The 19988-nt window shown below is 37.6% G+C and overlaps 10 non-coding genes across 10 annotated transcripts; all 10 read left to right on the top strand.

The window, feature by feature from the left end:
• The first annotated feature begins 1467 nt into the window (after positions 1–1467).
• Positions 1468–1585, top strand: LOC119650479. The gene has a single exon (XR_005249293.1). It is a non-coding gene; the product is annotated as a 5S ribosomal RNA (ribosomal RNA).
• A 1893-nt stretch (positions 1586–3478) lies between these two features.
• Positions 3479–3596, top strand: LOC119650477. The gene has a single exon (XR_005249292.1). It is a non-coding gene; the product is annotated as a 5S ribosomal RNA (ribosomal RNA).
• A 1888-nt stretch (positions 3597–5484) lies between these two features.
• LOC119650476 lies at positions 5485–5602 on the top strand. Its single transcript, XR_005249291.1, has one exon. It is a non-coding gene; the product is annotated as a 5S ribosomal RNA (ribosomal RNA).
• A 1886-nt stretch (positions 5603–7488) lies between these two features.
• Positions 7489–7606, top strand: LOC119650475. Its single transcript, XR_005249290.1, has one exon. It is a non-coding gene; the product is annotated as a 5S ribosomal RNA (ribosomal RNA).
• Positions 7607–9485: 1879 nt separating this feature from the next.
• On the top strand, positions 9486–9603 carry LOC119650474. The gene has a single exon (XR_005249289.1). It is a non-coding gene; the product is annotated as a 5S ribosomal RNA (ribosomal RNA).
• A 1883-nt stretch (positions 9604–11486) lies between these two features.
• On the top strand, positions 11487–11604 carry LOC119650473. Its single transcript, XR_005249288.1, has one exon. It is a non-coding gene; the product is annotated as a 5S ribosomal RNA (ribosomal RNA).
• Positions 11605–13481: 1877 nt separating this feature from the next.
• On the top strand, positions 13482–13599 carry LOC119650472. Its single transcript, XR_005249287.1, has one exon. It is a non-coding gene; the product is annotated as a 5S ribosomal RNA (ribosomal RNA).
• A 1960-nt stretch (positions 13600–15559) lies between these two features.
• Positions 15560–15677, top strand: LOC119650471. Its single transcript, XR_005249286.1, has one exon. It is a non-coding gene; the product is annotated as a 5S ribosomal RNA (ribosomal RNA).
• A 1975-nt stretch (positions 15678–17652) lies between these two features.
• Positions 17653–17770, top strand: LOC119650515. Its single transcript, XR_005249326.1, has one exon. It is a non-coding gene; the product is annotated as a 5S ribosomal RNA (ribosomal RNA).
• Positions 17771–19649: 1879 nt separating this feature from the next.
• On the top strand, positions 19650–19767 carry LOC119650503. Its single transcript, XR_005249317.1, has one exon. It is a non-coding gene; the product is annotated as a 5S ribosomal RNA (ribosomal RNA).
• The last annotated feature ends 221 nt before the right edge of the window (positions 19768–19988 follow it).

Below are 19988 nucleotides of genomic sequence, written 5' to 3'. Positions count from 1 at the left end.
CATACATAAGTATTCTAAGTAAATTGTTTATTCATAATTCTAAGTAAATGGGCTGTTATTGATGAAGAAACTTACGAAATTCCCAATAGCTGGCTTGACTGCAGCGCGGTGTGGCACGCCCGGCGTATGGCATTAAATAAATTCATTTTTGCGAAACAGTGTGCGTTCTCTTTATCCGATTCGTCAGCCAAGCAGATAACTACATGTTATTTACATACCTACTTACCTTGCCGTCTTGAGCGGTACACCCCACCGTCCACGCCGTTTAGAGTCCCCGCAGAGACATCAGGGTCGTTCTTGCACTTCTTATGTCGTCCTGCTCATCATTCTCCCAATTAACTTTCGCCATTTCGCCATTTCCCCATCATTCCCGATCCGGTGTCTTCCCTTTGCCTTTGCTCTCGTCCATCACCCGTCACTCTTTACATCTTAATCTGATCTGATCATCGTTGGCTTTGCTTTTCCGTCATAGGTAGTGGTCATAGTAGCCATTGTAAATAATAAATCGTAATTGCTACGACGTACGATAAGTATATATGGATGCTTTGTTTATTTCAATTTTCAGTTTACAGTTCTCAGTTCTCAGTTCTCAGTTCGCAGTTTCGATTAATAACTAACATTTTTGTAGAATCGAAATGCATAGTGGATGAGAATTTTTTTGTCTTGGCTTGCCTTGCAATTCCTACATGGACGATGACATGTGCAAGGCGATAGGCAATATTCAATAGGTAATGGCTAAACATTTTCTAGCTTTACAATATTATAGACCTAAATAAACATCACAATACTCTTTCTATGTCTACCAATTTTTCTTTTCTTTTCAAGATTCATACATTTCAAAGTACTAAATTGCCATAATTTTTAGTAAGTAGTAGATAGTAAGTACCCATGTTTTCGTTAAACAAACGGCAATATCATCCTAAATATCTTACATACATAACATTCGTATACGTATGTACGTATATAGTAATCATTCTAGGTGATATGTGTAAATTTAAATTTAAATCGAATTAACATTTTTCGATGAATATGAAAGTGTGCAATGGTTTAGCAAATAGTAAAGACGTGCGTTAAGCAATAGTTGTTAGAGTTCAATAAATTTTCTAATTTCTTTACTTTATTTCCTGATAAATCTGGTGGCGATTTGTGGAGCACAGCACAGCACAGCAGTGTATAGTGAAAACTGTGAAATTTTCTTTGCTTTTCTAGACATTTTCAATTTCTGGTTTGTAACAAGCAATTGCGTGTATTTGCCCCTTGCCCCTTTTTCTTTCACCATAGCAAAATCTATTGAATATGAATAAAGTTTCTTTTTCGACATTTACAGGATGCCCCGAGAAATGCTATATTGATGACATCTACGGCATTCACGTAAATACTAAAATAGAATGGCGCAATGGTAAATAAGAAATGTATGGCGGTCGATTTGCTACGCAGTAGTTCACGTACCACAAAACATGTTTACTTGTCAACGGCCATACCACAACGGTCCACCGGTTCTCGTCCGATCACCGAAGTTAAGCGTTGTTGGGCGTGGTTAGTACTTAGATGGGGGACCGCTTGGGAACACCACGTGTCGTTGGCACGCTAAACTTTTTTGAATTTACAAAAAAAATTTGAATTGAATCCGATGAGAAAACTCAAAAAGAATGAATTTAAAGCACTTCAAATAATAACCCCAGAGCAATTGTGCGCGTATCTTTTTAACTGCGATGGCATCGTACTCAAACCAAGGCATAATCCGAATACGAAAACAGCGCATATAGCTTGAAAATAAGCAACTTTTAACTAAACCTACGTACTTTGCCGGCAAAAAATTCGCCTCTACTGACTTTATTGCTCATATGTCAAGACGCAGTACACTTGCGTTTACAATATTTTCTTCAAAAAATAAAACGCTTTGTCTAGTAATGTATCGACTTTAACATTAAAAAATGCCCGCCGATATGTAGCGTGAATTACACTTGCTTTCTTCTTGTTTTGTCCGGAAACAGATAGGTTTTCGGTACATACATAAGTATTCTAAGTAAATTGTTTATTCATAATTCTAAGTAAATGGGCTGTTATTGATGAAGAAACTTACGAAATTCCCAATAGCTGGCTTGACTGCAGCGCGGTGTGGCACGCCCGGCGTATGGCATTAAATAAATTCATTTTGCGAAACAGTGTGCGTTCTCTTTATCCGATTCGTCAGCCAAGCAGATAACTACATGTTATTTACATACCTACCTTACCTTGCCGTCTTGAGCGGTACACCCCACCGTCCACGCCGTTTAGAGTCCCCGCCGAGACATCAGGGTCGTTCTTGCACTTCTTATGTCGTCCTGCTCATCATTCTCCCAATTAACTTTCGCCATTTCGCCATTTCCCCATCATTCCCGATCCGGTGTCTTCCCTTTGCCTTTGCTCTCGTCCATCACCCGTCACTCTTACATCTTAATCTGATCTGATCATCGTTGGCTTTGCTTTTCCGTCATAGGTAGTGGTCATAGTAGCCATTGTAAATAATAAATCGTAATTGCTACGACGTACGATAAGTATATATGGATGCTTTGTTTATTTCAATTTTCAGTTTACAGTTCTCAGTTCTCAGTTCTCAGTTCGCAGTTTCGATTAATAACTAACATTTTTGTAGAATCGAAATGCATAGTGGATGAGAATTTTTTTGTCTTGGCTTGCCTTGCAATTCCTACATGGACGATGACATGTGCAAGGCGATAGGCAATATTCAATAGGTAATGGCTAAACATTTTCTAGCTTTACAATATTATAGACCTAAATAAACATCACAATACTCTTTCTATGTCTACCAATTTTTCTTTTCTTTTCAAGATTCATACATTTCAAAGTACTAAATTGCCATAATTTTAGTAAGTAGATAGTAAGTACCCATGTTTTCGTTAAACAAACGGCAATATCATCCTAAATATCTTACATACATAACATTCGTATACGTATGTACGTATATAGTAATCATTCTAGGTGATATGTGTAAATTTAAATTTAAATCGAATTAACATTTTTCGATGAATATGAAAGTGTGCAATGGTTTAGCAAATATAGTAAAGACGTGCGTTAAGCAATAGTTGTTAGAGTTCAATAAATTTTCTAATTTCTTTACTTTATTTCCTGATAAATCTGGTGGCGATTTGTGGAGCACAGCACAGCACAGCAGTGTATAGTGAAAACTGTGAAATTTTCTTTGCTTTTCTAGACATTTTCAATTTCTGGTTTGTAACAAGCAATTGCGTGTATTTGCCCCTTGCCCCTTGCCTCTTTTTCTTTCACCATAGCAAAATCTATTGAATATGAATAAGTTTCTTTTTCGACATTTACAGGATGCCCCGAGAAATGCTATATTGATGACATCTACGGCATTCACGTAAATACTAAAATAGAATGGCGCAATGGTAAATAAGAAATGTATGGCGGTCGATTTGCTACGCAGTAGTTCACGTACCACAAAACATGTTTACTTGTCAACGGCCATACCACAACGGTCCACCGGTTCTCGTCCGATCACCGAAGTTAAGCGTTGTTGGGCGTGGTTAGTACTTAGATGGGGGACCGCTTGGGAACACCACGTGTCGTTGGCACGCTAAACTTTTTTGAATTTACAAAAAAAATTTGAATTGAATCCGATGAGAAAACTCAAAAAGAATGAATTTAAAGCACTTCAAATAATAACCCCAGAGCAATTGTGCGCGTATCTTTTTAACTGCGATGGCATCGTACTCAAACCAAGGCATAATCCGAATACGAAAACAGCGCATATAGCTTGAAAATAAGCAACTTTTAACTAAACCTACGTACTTTGCCGGCAAAAAATTCGCCTCTACTGACTTTATTGCTCATATGTCAAGACGCGGTACACTTGGATTTACAATATTTTCTTCAAAAAATAAAACGCTTTGTCTAGTAATGTATCGACTTTAACATTAAAAAATGCCCGCCGATATGTAGCGTGAATTACACTTGCTTTCTTCTTGTTTTGTCCGGAAACAGATAGGTTTTCGGTACATACATAAGTATTCTAAGTAAATTGTTTATTCATAATTCTAAGTAAATGGGCTGTTATTGATGAAGAAACTTACGAAATTCCCAATAGCTGGCTTGACTGCAGCGCGGTGTGGCACGCCCGGCGTATGGCATTAAATAAATTCATTTTTGCGAAACAGTGTGCGTTCTCTTTATCCGATTCGTCAGCCAAGCAGATAACTACATGTTATTTACATACCTACTTACCTTGCCGTCTTGAGCGGTACACCCCACCGTCCACGCCGTTTAGAGTCCCCGCCGAGACATCAGGGTCGTTCTTGCACTTCTTATGTCGTCCTGCTCATCATTCTCCCAATTAACTTTCGCCATTTCGCCATTTCCCCATCATTCCCGATCCGGTGTCTTCCCTTTGCCTTTGCTCTCGTCCATCACCCGTCACTCTTTACATCTTAATCTGATCTGATCATCGTTGGCTTTGCTTTTCCGTCATAGGTAGTGGTCATAGTAGCCATTGTAAATAATAAATCGTAATTGCTACGACGTACGATAAGTATATATGGATGCTTTGTTTATTTCAATTTTCAGTTTACAGTTCTCAGTTCTCAGTTCTCAGTTCGCAGTTTCGATTAATAACTAACATTTTTGTAGAATCGAAATGCATAGTGGATGAGAATTTTTTTGTCTTGGCTTGCCTTGCAATTCCTACATGGACGATGACATGTGCAAGGCGATAGGCAATATTCAATAGGTAATGGCTAAACATTTTCTAGCTTTACAATATTATAGACCTAAATAAACATCACAATACTCTTTCTATGTCTACCAATTTTTCTTTTCTTTTCAAGATTCATACATTTCAAAGTACTAAATTGCCATAATTAGTAATAGATAGTAAGTGCCCATGTTTTCGTTAAACAAACGGCAATATCATCCTAAATATCTTACATACATAACATTCGTATACGTATGTACGTATATAGTAATCATTCTAGGTGATATGTGTAAATTTAAATTTAAATCGAATTAACATTTTTCGATGAATATGAAAGTGTGCAATGGTTTAGCAATATAGTAAAGACGTGCGTTAAGCAATAGTTGTTAGAGTTCAATAAATTTTCTAATTTCTTTACTTTATTTCCTGATAAATCTGGTGGCGATTTGTGGAGCACAGCACAGCACAGCAGTGTATAGTGAAAACTGTGAAATTTTCTTTGCTTTTCTAGACATTTTCAATTTCTGGTTTGTAACAAGCAATTGCGTGTATTTGCCCCTTGCCCTGCCTCTTTTCTTTCACCATAGCAAAATCTATTGAATATGAATAAAGTTTCTTTTTCGACATTTACAGGATGCCCCGAGAAATGCTATATTGATGACATCTACGGCATTCACGTAAATACTAAAATAGAATGGCGCAATGGTAAATAAGAAATGTATGGCGGTCGATTTGCTACGCAGTAGTTCACGTACCACAAAACATGTTTACTTGTCAACGGCCATACCACAACGGTCCACCGGTTCTCGTCCGATCACCGAAGTTAAGCGTTGTTGGGCGTGGTTAGTACTTAGATGGGGGACCGCTTGGGAACACCACGTGTCGTTGGCACGCTAAACTTTTTTGAATTTACAAAAAAAATTTGAATTGAATCCGATGAGAAAACTCAAAAAGAATGAATTTAAAGCACTTCAAATAATAACCCCAGAGCAATTGTGCGCGTATCTTTTTAACTGCGATGGCATCGTACTCAAACCAAGGCATAATCCGAATACGAAAACAGCGCATATAGCTTGAAAATAAGCAACTTTTAACTAAACCTACGTACTTTGCCGGCAAAAAATTCGCCTCTACTGACTTTATTGCTCATATGTCAAGACGCGGTACACTTGGATTTACAATATTTTCTTCAAAAAATAAAACGCTTTGTCTAGTAATGTATCGACTTTAACATTAAAAAATGCCCGCCGATATGTAGCGTGAATTACACTTGCTTTCTTCTTGTTTTGTCCGGAAACAGATAGGTTTTCGGTACATACATAAGTATTCTAAGTAAATTGTTTATTCATAATTCTAAGTAAATGGGCTGTTATTGATGAAGAAACTTACGAAATTCCCAATAGCTGGCTTGACTGCAGCGCGGTGTGGCACGCCCGGCGTATGGCATTAAATAAATTCATTTTTGCGAAACAGTGTGCGTTCTCTTTATCCGATTCGTCAGCCAAGCAGATAACTACATGTTATTTACATACCTACTTACCTTGCCGTCTTGAGCGGTACACCCCACCGTCCACGCCGTTTAGAGTCCCCGCAGAGACATCAGGGTCGTTCTTGCACTTCTTATGTCGTCCTGCTCATCATTCTCCCAATTAACTTTCGCCATTTCGCCATTTCCCCATCATTCCCGATCCGGTGTCTTCCCTTTGCCTTTGCTCTCGTCCATCACCCGTCACTCTTTACATCTTAATCTGATCTGATCATCGTTGGCTTTGCTTTTCCGTCATAGGTAGTGGTCATAGTAGCCATTGTAAATAATAAATCGTAATTGCTACGACGTACGATAAGTATATATGGATGCTTTGTTTATTTCAATTTTCAGTTTACAGTTCTCAGTTCTCAGTTCTCAGTTCGCAGTTTCGATTAATAACTAACATTTTTGTAGAATCGAAATGCATAGTGGATGAGAATTTTTTTGTCTTGGCTTGCCTTGCAATTCCTACATGGACGATGACATGTGCAAGGCGATAGGCAATATTCAATAGGTAATGGCTAAACATTTTCTAGCTTTACAATATTATAGACCTAAATAAACATCACAATACTCTTTCTATGTCTACCAATTTTTCTTTTCTTTTCAAGATTCATACATTTCAAAGTACTAAATTGTAAGTAATAGATAGTAAGTGCCCATGTTTTCGTTAAACAAACGGCAATATCATCCTAAATATCTTACATACATAACATTCGTATACGTATGTACGTATATAGTAATCATTCTAGGTGATATGTGTAAATTTAAATTTAAATCGAATTAACATTTTTCGATGAATATGAAAGTGTGCAATGGTTTAGCAAATATAGTAAAGACGTGCGTTAAGCAATAGTTGTTAGAGTTCAATAAATTTTCTAATTTCTTTACTTTATTTCCTGATAAATCTGGTGGCGATTTGTGGAGCACAGCACAGCACAGCAGTGTATAGTGAAAACTGTGAAATTTTCTTTGCTTTCCTAGACATTTTCAATTTCTGGTTTGTAACAAGCAATTGCGTGTATTTGCCCCTTGCCCCTTGCCTCTTTTTCTTTCACCATAGCAAAATCTATTGAATATGAATAAAGTTTCTTTTTCGACATTTACAGGATGCCCCGAGAAATGCTATATTGATGACATCTACGGCATTCACGTAAATACTAAAATAGAATGGCGCAATGGTAAATAAGAAATGTATGGCGGTCGATTTGCTACGCAGTAGTTCACGTACCACAAAACATGTTTACTTGTCAACGGCCATACCACAACGGTCCACCGGTTCTCGTCCGATCACCGAAGTTAAGCGTTGTTGGGCGTGGTTAGTACTTAGATGGGGGACCGCTTGGGAACACCACGTGTCGTTGGCACGCTAAACTTTTTTGAATTTACAAAAAAAATTTGAATTGAATCCGATGAGAAAACTCAAAAAGAATGAATTTAAAGCACTTCAAATAATAACCCCAGAGCAATTGTGCGCGTATCTTTTTAACTGCGATGGCATCGTACTCAAACCAAGGCATAATCCGAATACGAAAACAGCGCATATAGCTTGAAAATAAGCAACTTTTAACTAAACCTACGTACTTTGCCGGCAAAAAATTCGCCTCTACTGACTTTATTGCTCATATGTCAAGACGCGGTACACTTGGATTTACAATATTTTCTTCAAAAAATAAAACGCTTTGTCTAGTAATGTATCGACTTTAACATTAAAAAATGCCCGCCGATATGTAGCGTGAATTACACTTGCTTTCTTCTTGTTTTGTCCGGAAACAGATAGGTTTTCGGTACATACATAAGTATTCTAAGTAAATTGTTTATTCATAATTCTAAGTAAATGGGCTGTTATTGATGAAGAAACTTACGAAATTCCCAATAGCTGGCTTGACTGCAGCGCGGTGTGGCACGCCCGGCGTATGGCATTAAATAAATTCATTTTGCGAAACAGTGTGCGTTCTCTTTATCCGATTCGTCAGCCAAGCAGATAACTACATGTTATTTACATACCTACTTACCTTGCCGTCTTGAGCGGTACACCCCAACGTCCACGCCGTTTAGAGTCCCCGCCGAGACATCAGGGTCGTTCTTGCACTTCTTATGTCGTCCTGCTCATCATTCTCCCAATTAACTTTCGCCATTTCGCCATTTCCCCATCATTCCCGATCCGGTGTCTTCCCTTTGCCTTTGCTCTCGTCCATCACCCGTCACTCTTTACATCTTAATCTGATCTGATCATCGTTGGCTTTGCTTTTCCGTCATAGGTAGTGGTCATAGTAGCCATTGTAAATAATAAATCGTAATTGCTACGACGTACGATAAGTATATATGGATGCTTTGTTTATTTCAATTTTCAGTTTACAGTTCTCAGTTCTCAGTTCTCAGTTCGCAGTTTCGATTAATAACTAACATTTTTGTAGAATCGAAATGCATAGTGGATGAGAATTTTTTTGTCTTGGCTTGCCTTGCAATTCCTACATGGACGATGACATGTGCAAGGCGATAGGCAATATTCAATAGGTAATGGCTAAACATTTTCTAGCTTTACAATATTATAGACCTAAATAAACATCACAATACTCTTTCTATGTCTACCAATTTTTCTTTTCTTTTCAAGATTCATACATTTCAAAGTACTAAATTAGTAAGTAATAGATAGTAAGTGCCCATGTTTTCGTTAAACAAACGGCAATACCATCCTAAATATCTTACATACATAACATTCGTATACGTATGTACGTATATAGTAATCATTCTAGGTGATATGTGTAAATTTAAATTTAAATCGAATTAACATTTTTCGATGAATATGAAAGTGTGCAATGGTTTAGCAAATATAGTAAAGACGTGCGTTAAGCAATAGTTGTTAGAGTTCAATAAATTTTCTAATTTCTTTACTTTATTTCCTGATAAATCTGGTGGCGATTTGTGGAGCACAGCACAGCACAGCAGTGTATAGTGAAAACTGTGAAATTTTCTTTGCTTTTCTAGACATTTTCAATTTCTGGTTTGTAACAAGCAATTGCGTGTATTTGCCCCTTGCCCCTTTTTCTTTCACCATAGCAAAATCTATTGAATATGAATAAAGTTTCTTTTTCGACATTTACAGGATGCCCCGAGAAATGCTATATTGATGACATCTACGGCATTCACGTAAATACTAAAATAGAATGGCGCAATGGTAAATAAGAAATGTATGGCGGTCGATTTGCTACGCAGTAGTTCACGTACCACAAAACATGTTTACTTGTCAACGGCCATACCACAACGGTCCACCGGTTCTCGTCCGATCACCGAAGTTAAGCGTTGTTGGGCGTGGTTAGTACTTAGATGGGGGACCGCTTGGGAACACCACGTGTCGTTGGCACGCTAAACTTTTTTGAATTTACAAAAAAAATTTGAATTGAATCCGATGAGAAAACTCAAAAAGAATGAATTTAAAGCACTTCAAATAATAACCCCAGAGCAATTGTGCGCGTATCTTTTTAACTGCGATGGCATCGTACTCAAACCAAGGCATAATCCGAATACGAAAACAGCGCATATAGCTTGAAAATAAGCAACTTTTAACTAAACCTACGTACTTTGCCGGCAAAAAATTCGCCTCTACTGACTTTATTGCTCATATGTCAAGACGCGGTACACTTGGATTTACAATATTTTCTTCAAAAAATAAAACGCTTTGTCTAGTAATGTATCGATTTTAACATTAAAAAATGCCCGCCGATATGTAGCGTGAATTACACTTGCTTTCTTCTTGTTTTGTCCGGAAACAGATAGGTTTTCGGTACATACATAAGTATTCTAAGTAAATTGTTTATTCATAATTCTAAGTAAATGGGCTGTTATTGATGAAGAAACTTACGAAATTCCCAATAGCTGGCTTGACTGCAGCGCGGTGTGGCACGCCCGGCGTATGGCATTAAATAAATTCATTTTTGCGAAACAGTGTGCGTTCTCTTTATCCGATTCGTCAGCCAAGCAGATAACTACATGTTATTTACATACCTACTTACCTTGCCGTCTTGAGCGGTACACCCCACCGTCCACGCCGTTTAGAGTCCCCGCCGAGACATCAGGGTCGTTCTTGCACTTCTTATGTCGTCCTGCTCATCATTCTCCCAATTAACTTTCGCCATTTCGCCATTTCCCCATCATTCCCGATCCGGTGTCTTCCCTTTGCCTTTGCTCTCGTCCATCACCCGTCACTCTTTACATCTTAATCTGATCTGATCATCGTTGGCTTTGCTTTTCCGTCATAGGTAGTGGTCATAGTAGCCATTGTAAATAATAAATCGTAATTGCTACGACGTACGATAAGTATATATGGATGCTTTGTTTATTTCAATTTTCAGTTTACAGTTCTCAGTTCTCAGTTCTCAGTTCGCAGTTTCGATTAATAACTAACATTTTTGTAGAATCGAAATGCATAGTGGATGAGAATTTTTTTGTCTTGGCTTGCCTTGCAATTCCTACATGGACGATGACATGTGCAAGGCGATAGGCAATATTCAATAGGTAATGGCTAAACATTTTCTAGCTTTACAATATTATAGACCTAAATAAACATCACAATACTCTTTCTATGTCTACCAATTTTTCTTTTCTTTTCAAGATTCATACATTTCAAAGTACTAAATTGTAAGTAATAGATAGTAAGTGCCCATGTTTTCGTTAAACAAACGGCAATACCATCCTAAATATCTTACATACATAACATTCGTATACGTATGTACGTATATAGTAATCATTCTAGGTGATATGTGTAAATTTAAATTTAAATCGAATTAACATTTTTCGATGAATATGAAAGTGTGCAATGGTTTAGCAAATAGTAAAGACGTGCGTTAAGCAATAGTTGTTAGAGTTCAATAAATTTTCTAATTTCTTTACTTTATTTCCTGATAAATCTGGTGGCGATTTGTGGAGCACAGCACAGCACAGCAGTGTATAGTGAAAACTGTGAAATTTTCTTTGCTTTTCTAGACATTTTCAATTTCTGGTTTGTAACAAGCAATTGCGTGTATTTGCCCCTTGCCCCTTGCCTCTTTTCTTTCACCATAGCAAAATCTATTGAATATGAATAAAGTTTCTTTTTCGACATTTACAGGATGCCCCGAGAAATGCTATATTGATGACATCTACGGCATTCACGTAAATACTAAAATAGAATGGCGCAATGGTAAATAAGAAATGTATGGCGGTCGATTTGCTACGCAGTAGTTCACGTACCACAAAACATGTTTACTTGTCAACGGCCATACCACAACGGTCCACCGGTTCTCGTCCGATCACCGAAGTTAAGCGTTGTTGGGCGTGGTTAGTACTTAGATGGGGGACCGCTTGGGAACACCACGTGTCGTTGGCACGCTAAACTTTTTTGAATTTACAAAAAAAATTTGAATTGAATCCGATGAGAAAACTCAAAAAGAATGAATTTAAAGCACTTCAAATAATAACCCCAGAGCAATTGTGCGCGTATCTTTTTAACTGCGATGGCATCGTACTCAAACCAAGGCATAATCCGAATACGAAAACAGCGCATATAGCTTGAAAATAAGCAACTTTTAACTAAACCTACGTACTTTGCCGGCAAAAAATTCGCCTCTACTGACTTTATTGCTCATATGTCAAGACGCGGTACACTTGGATTTACAATATTTTCTTCAAAAAATAAAACGCTTTGTCTAGTAATGTATCGACTTTAACATTAAAAAATGCCCGCCGATATGTAGCGTGAATTACACTTGCTTTCTTCTTGTTTTGTCCGGAAACAGATAGGTTTTCGGTACATACATAAGTATTCTAAGTAAATTGTTTATTCATAATTCTAAGTAAATGGGCTGTTATTGATGAAGAAACTTACGAAATTCCCAATAGCTGGCTTGACTGCAGCGCGGTGTGGCACGCCCGGCGTATGGCATTAAATAAATTCATTTTTGCGAAACAGTGTGCGTTCTCTTTATCCGATTCGTCAGCCAAGCAGATAACTACATGTTATTTACATACCTACTTACCTTGCCGTCTTGAGCGGTACACCCCACCGTCCACGCCGTTTAGAGTCCCCGCCGAGACATCAGGGTCGTTCTTGCACTTCTTATGTCGTCCTGCTCATCATTCTCCCAATTAACTTTCGCCATTTCGCCATTTCCCCATCATTCCCGATCCGGTGTCTTCCCTTTGCCTTTGCTCTCGTCCATCACCCGTCACTCTTACATCTTAATCTGATCTGATCATCGTTGGCTTTGCTTTTCCGTCATAGGTAGTGGTCATAGTAGCCATTGTAAATAATAAATCGTAATTGCTACGACGTACGATAAGTATATATGGATGCTTTGTTTATTTCAATTTTCAGTTTACAGTTCTCAGTTCTCAGTTCTCAGTTCGCAGTTTCGATTAATAACTAACATTTTTGTAGAATCGAAATGCATAGTGGATGAGAATTTTTTTGTCTTGGCTTGCCTTGCAATTCCTACATGGACGATGACATGTGCAAGGCGATAGGCAATATTCAATAGGTAATGGCTAAACATTTTCTAGCTTTACAATATTATAGACCTAAATAAACATCACAATACTCTTTCTATGTCTACCAATTTTTCTTTTCTTTTCAAGATTCATACATTTCAAAGTACTAAATTGTAAGTAATAGATAGTAAGTGCCCATGTTTTCGTTAAACAAACGGCAATACCATCCTAAATATCTTACATACATAACATTCGTATACGTATGTACGTATATAGTAATCATTCTAGGTGATATGTGTAAATTTAAATTTAAATCGAATTAACATTTTTCGATGAATATGAAAGTGTGCAATGGCTTTAGCAAATAGTAAAGACGTGCGTTAAGCAATAGTTGTTAGAGTTCAATAAATTTTCTAATTTCTTTACTTTATTTCCTGATAAATCTGGTGGCGATTTGTGGAGCACAGCACAGCACAGCAGTGTATAGTGAAAACTGTGAAATTTTCTTTGCTTTTCTAGACATTTTCAATTTCTGGTTTGTAACAAGCAATTGCGTGTATTTGCCCCTTGCCCCTTTTTCTTTCACCATAGCAAAATCTATTGAATATGAATGAAGTTTCTTTTTCGACATTTACAGGATGCCCCGAGAAATGCTATATTGATGACATCTACGGCATTCACGTAAATACTAAAATAGAATGGCGCAATGGTAAATAAGAAATGTATGGCGGTCGATTTGCTACGCAGTAGTTCACGTACCACAAAACATGTTTACTTGTCAACGGCCATACCACAACGGTCCACCGGTTCTCGTCCGATCACCGAAGTTAAGCGTTGTTGGGCGTGGTTAGTACTTAGATGGGGGACCGCTTGGGAACACCACGTGTCGTTGGCACGCTAAACTTTTTTGAATTTACAAAAAAAATTTGAATTGAATCCGATGAGAAAACTCAAAAAGAATGAATTTAAAGCACTTCAAATAATAACCCCAGAGCAATTGTGCGCGTATCTTTTTAACTGCGATGGCATCGTACTCAAACCAAGGCATAATCCGAATACGAAAACAGCGCATATAGCTTGAAAATAAGCAACTTTTAACTAAACCTACGTACTTTGCCGGCAAAAAATTCGCCTCTACTGACTTTATTGCTCATATGTCAAGACGCGGTACACTTGGATTTACAATATTTTCTTCAAAAAATAAAACGCTTTGTCTAGTAATGTATCGATTTTAACATTAAAAAATGCCCGCCGATATGTAGCGTGAATTACACTTGCTTTCTTCTTGTTTTGTCCGGAAACAGATAGGTTTCGGTACATACATAAGTATTCTAAGTAAATTGTTTATTCATAATTCTAAGTAAATGGGCTGTTATTGATGAAGAAACTTACGAAATTCCCAATAGCTGGCTTGACTGCAGCGCGGTGTGGCACGCCCGGCGTATGGCATTAAATAAATTCATTTTTGCGAAACAGTGTGCGTTCTCTTTATCCGATTCGTCAGCCAAGCAGATAACTACATGTTATTTACATACCTACTTACCTTGCCGTCTTGAGCGGTACACCCCACCGTCCACGCCGTTTAGAGTCCCCGCCGAGACATCAGGGTCGTTCTTGCACTTCTTATGTCGTCCTGCTCATCATTCTCCCAATTAACTTTCGCCATTTCGCCATTTCCCCATCATTCCCGATCCGGTGTCTTCCCTTTGCCTTTGCTCTCGTCCATCACCCGTCACTCTTTACATCTTAATCTGATCTGATCATCGTTGGCTTTGCTTTTCCGTCATAGGTAGTGGTCATAGTAGCCATTGTAAATAATAAATCGTAATTGCTACGACGTACGATAAGTATATATGGATGCTTTGTTTATTTCAATTTTCAGTTTTCAGTTTTCAGTTTTCAGTTTTCAGTTCTCAGTTCTCAGTTCTCAGTTCTCAGTTCTCAGTTCTCAGTTCTCACTTCTCACTTCTCAGTTCTAAGTTCGCAGTTTCGATTAATAACTAACATTTTTGTAGAATCGAAATGCATAGTGGATGAGAATTTTTTTGTCTTGGCTTGCCTTGCAATTCCTACATGGACGATGGACATGTGCAAGGCGATAGGCAATATTCAATAGGTAATGGCTAAACATTTTCTAGCTTTACAATATTATAGACCTAAATAAACATCACAATACCCTTTCTATGTCTACCAATTTTTCTTTTCTTTTCAAGATTCATACATTTCAAAGTACTAAATTGCCATAATTTTTAGTAAGTAGTAGATAGTAAGTACCCATGTTTTCGTTAAACAAACGGCAATATCATCCTAAATATCTTACATACATAACATTCGTATACGTATGTACGTATATAGTAATCATTCTAGGTGATATGTGTAAATTTAAATTTAAATCGAATTAACATTTTTCGATGAATATGAAAGTGTGCAATGGCTTTAGCAAATAGTAAAGACGTGCGTTAAGCAATAGTTGTTAGAGTTCAATAAATTTTCTAATTTCTTTACTTTATTTCCTGATAAATCTGGTGGCGATTTGTGGAGCACAGCACAGCACAGCAGTGTATAGTGAAAACTGTGAAATTTTCTTTGCTTTCTAGACATTTTCAATTTCTGGTTTGTAACAAGCAATTGCGTGTATTTGCCCCTTGCCCCTTTTTCTTTCACCATAGCAAAATCTATTGAATATGAATAAAGTTTCTTTTTCGACATTTACAGGATGCCCCGAGAAATGCTATATTGATGACATCTACGGCATTCACGTAAATACTAAAATAGAATGGCGCAATGGTAAATAAGAAATGTATGGCGGTCGATTTGCTACGCAGTAGTTCACGTACCACAAAACATGTTTACTTGTCAACGGCCATACCACAACGGTCCACCGGTTCTCGTCCGATCACCGAAGTTAAGCGTTGTTGGGCGTGGTTAGTACTTAGATGGGGGACCGCTTGGGAACACCACGTGTCGTTGGCACGCTAAACTTTTTTGAATTTACAAAAAAAATTTGAATTGAATCCGATGAGAAAACTCAAAAAGAATGAATTTAAAGCACTTCAAATAATAACCCCAGAGCAATTGTGCGCGTATCTTTTTAACTGCGATGGCATCGTACTCAAACCAAGGCATAATCCGAATACGAAAACAGCGCATATAGCTTGAAAATAAGCAACTTTTAACTAAACCTACGTACTTTGCCGGCAAAAAATTCGCCTCTACTGACTTTATTGCTCATATGTCAAGACGCGGTACACTTGGATTTACAATATTTTCTTCAAAAAATAAAACGCTTTGTCTAGTAATGTATCGACTTTAACATTAAAAAATGCCCGCCGATATGTAGCGTGAATTACACTTGCTTTCTTCTTGTTTTGTCCGGAAACAGATAGGTTTTCGGTACATACATAAGTATTCTAAGTAAATTGTTTATTCATAATTCTAAGTAAATGGGCTGTTATTGATGAAGAAACTTACGAAATTCCCAATAGCTGGCTTGACTGCAGCGCGGTGTGGCACGCCCGGCGTATGGCATTAAATAAATTCATTTTTGCGAAACAGTGTGCGTTCTCTTTATCCGATTCGTCAGCCAAGCAGATAACTACATGTTATTTACATACCTACTTACCTTGCCGTCTTGAGCGGTACACCCCACCGTCCACGCCGTTTAGAGTCCCCGCCGAGACATCAGGGTCGTTCTTGCACTTCTTATGTCGTCCTGCTCATCATTCTCCCAATTAACTTTCGCCATTTCGCCATTTCCCCATCATTCCCGATCCGGTGTCTTCCCTTTGCCTTTGCTCTCGTCCATCACCCGTCACTCTTTACATCTTAATCTGATCTGATCATCGTTGGCTTTGCTTTTCCGTCATAGGTAGTGGTCATAGTAGCCATTGTAAATAATAAATCGTAATTGCTACGACGTACGATAAGTATATATGGATGCTTTGTTTATTTCAATTTTCAGTTTTCAGTTTTCAGTTTTCAGTTTTCAGTTTTCAGTTCTCAGTTCTCAGTTCTCAGTTCTCAGTTCTCAGTTCTCAGTTCTCAGTTCTCACTTCTCACTTCTCAGTTCTAAGTTCGCAGTTTCGATTAATAACTAACATTTTTGTAGAATCGAAATGCATAGTGGATGAGAATTTTTTTGTCTTGGCTTGCCTTGCAATTCCTACATGGACGATGGACATGTGCAAGGCGATAGGCAATATTCAATAGGTAATGGCTAAACATTTTCTAGCTTTACAATATTATAGACCTAAATAAACATCACAATACCCTTTCTATGTCTACCAATTTTTCTTTTCTTTTCAAGATTCATACATTTCAAAGTACTAAATTGCCATAATTTTTAGTAAGTAGTAGATAGTAAGTACCCATGTTTTCGTTAAACAAACGGCAATATCATCCTAAATATCTTACATACATAACATTCGTATACGTATGTACGTATATAGTAATCATTCTAGGTGATATGTGTAAATTTAAATTTAAATCGAATTAACATTTTTCGATGAATATGAAAGTGTGCAATGCTTTAGCAAATAGTAAAGACGTGCGTTAAGCAATAGTTGTTAGAGTTCAATAAATTTTCTAATTTCTTTACTTTATTTCCTGATAAATCTGGTGGCGATTTGTGGAGCACAGCACAGCACAGCAGTGTATAGTGAAAACTGTGAAATTTTCTTTGCTTTTCTAGACATTTTCAATTTCTGGTTTGTAACAAGCAATTGCGTGTATTTGCCCCTTGCCCCTTTTTCTTTCACCATAGCAAAATCTATTGAATATGAATGAAGTTTCTTTTTCGACATTTACAGGATGCCCCGAGAAATGCTATATTGATGACATCTACGGCATTCACGTAAATACTAAAATAGAATGGCGCAATGGTAAATAAGAAATGTATGGCGGTCGATTTGCTACGCAGTAGTTCACGTACCACAAAACATGTTTACTTGTCAACGGCCATACCACAACGGTCCACCGGTTCTCGTCCGATCACCGAAGTTAAGCGTTGTTGGGCGTGGTTAGTACTTAGATGGGGGACCGCTTGGGAACACCACGTGTCGTTGGCACGCTAAACTTTTTTGAATTTACAAAAAAAATTTGAATTGAATCCGATGAGAAAACTCAAAAAGAATGAATTTAAAGCACTTCAAATAATAACCCCAGAGCAATTGTGCGCGTATCTTTTTAACTGCGATGGCATCGTACTCAAACCAAGGCATAATCCGAATACGAAAACAGCGCATATAGCTTGAAAATAAGCAACTTTTAACTAAACCTACGTACTTTGCCGGCAAAAAATTCGCCTCTACTGACTTTATTGCTCATATGTCAAGACGCGGTACACTTGGATTTACAATATTTTCTTCAAAAAATAAAACGCTTTGTCTAGTAATGTATCGATTTTAACATTAAAAAATGCCCGCCGATATGTAGCGTGAATTACACTTGCTTTCTTCTTGTTTTGTCCGGAAACAGATAGGTTTTCGGTACATACATAAGTATTCTAAGTAAATTGTTTATTAATAATTCTAAGTAAATGGGCTGTTATTGATGAAGAAACTTATGAAATTCCCAATAGCTGGCTTGAGTGCAGCGCGGTGTGGCACGCCACCTACCTACCTTGCCGTCTTGAGCGGTACACCCCAACGTCCACGCCGTTTAGAGTCCCCGCAGAGACATCAGGGTCGTTCTTGCACTTCTTATGTCGTCCTGCTCATCATTCTCCCAATTAATTTTCGCCATTTCGCCATTTCCCCATCATTCCCGATCCGGTGTCTTCCCTTTGCCTTTGCTCTCGTCCATCACCCGTCACTCTTCACATCTTAATCTGATCTGATCATCGTTGGCTTTGCTTTTCCGTCATAGGTAGTGGTCATAGTAGCCATTGTAAATAATAAATCGTAATTGCTACGACGTACGATAAGTATATATGGATGCTTTGTTTATTTCAATTTTCAGTTTTCAGTTTTCAGTTTTCAGTTTTCAGTTTTCAGTTCTCAGTTCTCAGTTCTCAGTTCTCAGTTCTCAGTTCTCAGTTCTCAGTTCTCACTTCTCACTTCTCAGTTCTAAGTTCGCAGTTTCGATTAATAACTAACATTTTTGTAGAATCGAAATGCATAGTGGATGAGAATTTTTTTGTCTTGGCTTGCCTTGCAATTCCTACATGGACGATGGACATGTGCAAGGCGATAGGCAATATTCAATAGGTAATGGCTAAACATTTTCTAGCTTTACAATATTATAGACCTAAATAAACATCACAATACCCTTTCTATGTCTACCAATTTTTCTTTTCTTTTCAAGATTCATACATTTCAAAGTACTAAATTGCCATAATTTTTAGTAAGTAGTAGATAGTAAGTACCCATGTTTTCGTTAAACAAACGGCAATATCATCCTAAATATCTTACATACATAACATTCGTATACGTATGTACGTATATAGTAATCATTCTAGGTGATATGTGTAAATTTAAATTTAAATCGAATTAACATTTTTCGATGAATATGAAAGTGTGCAATGCTTTAGCAAATAGTAAAGACGTGCGTTAAGCAATAGTTGTTAGAGTTCAATAAATTTTCTAATTTCTTTACTTTATTTCCTGATAAATCTGGTGGCGATTTGTGGAGCACAGCACAGCACAGCAGTGTATAGTGAAAACTGTGAAATTTTCTTTGCTTTTCTAGACATTTTCAATTTCTGGTTTGTAACAAGCAATTGCGTGTATTTGCCCCTTGCCCCTTTTTCTTTCACCATAGCAAAATCTATTGAATATGAATGAAGTTTCTTTTTCGACATTTACAGGATGCCCCGAGAAATGCTATATTGATGACATCTACGGCATTCACGTAAATACTAAAATAGAATGGCGCAATGGTAAATAAGAAATGTATGGCGGTCGATTTGCTACGCAGTAGTTCACGTACCACAAAACATGTTTACTTGTCAACGGCCATACCACAACGGTCCACCGGTTCTCGTCCGATCACCGAAGTTAAGCGTTGTTGGGCGTGGTTAGTACTTAGATGGGGGACCGCTTGGGAACACCACGTGTCGTTGGCACGCTAAACTTTTTTGAATTTACAAAAAAAATTTGAATTGAATCCGATGAGAAAACTCAAAAAGAATGAATTTAAAGCACTTCAAATAATAACCCCAGAGCAATTGTGCGCGTATCTTTTTAACTGCGATGGCATCGTACTCAAACCAAGGCATAATCCGAATACGAAAACAGCGCATATAGCTTGAAAATAAGCAACTTTTAACTAAACCTACGTACTTTG

Source organism: Hermetia illucens, chromosome 2, assembly GCF_905115235.1.
Source record: "Hermetia illucens chromosome 2, iHerIll2.2.curated.20191125, whole genome shotgun sequence".
NCBI lineage: Eukaryota > Metazoa > Arthropoda > Insecta > Diptera > Stratiomyidae > Hermetia > Hermetia illucens.
This window is presented reverse-complemented; position numbering and strand designations above follow the sequence as displayed.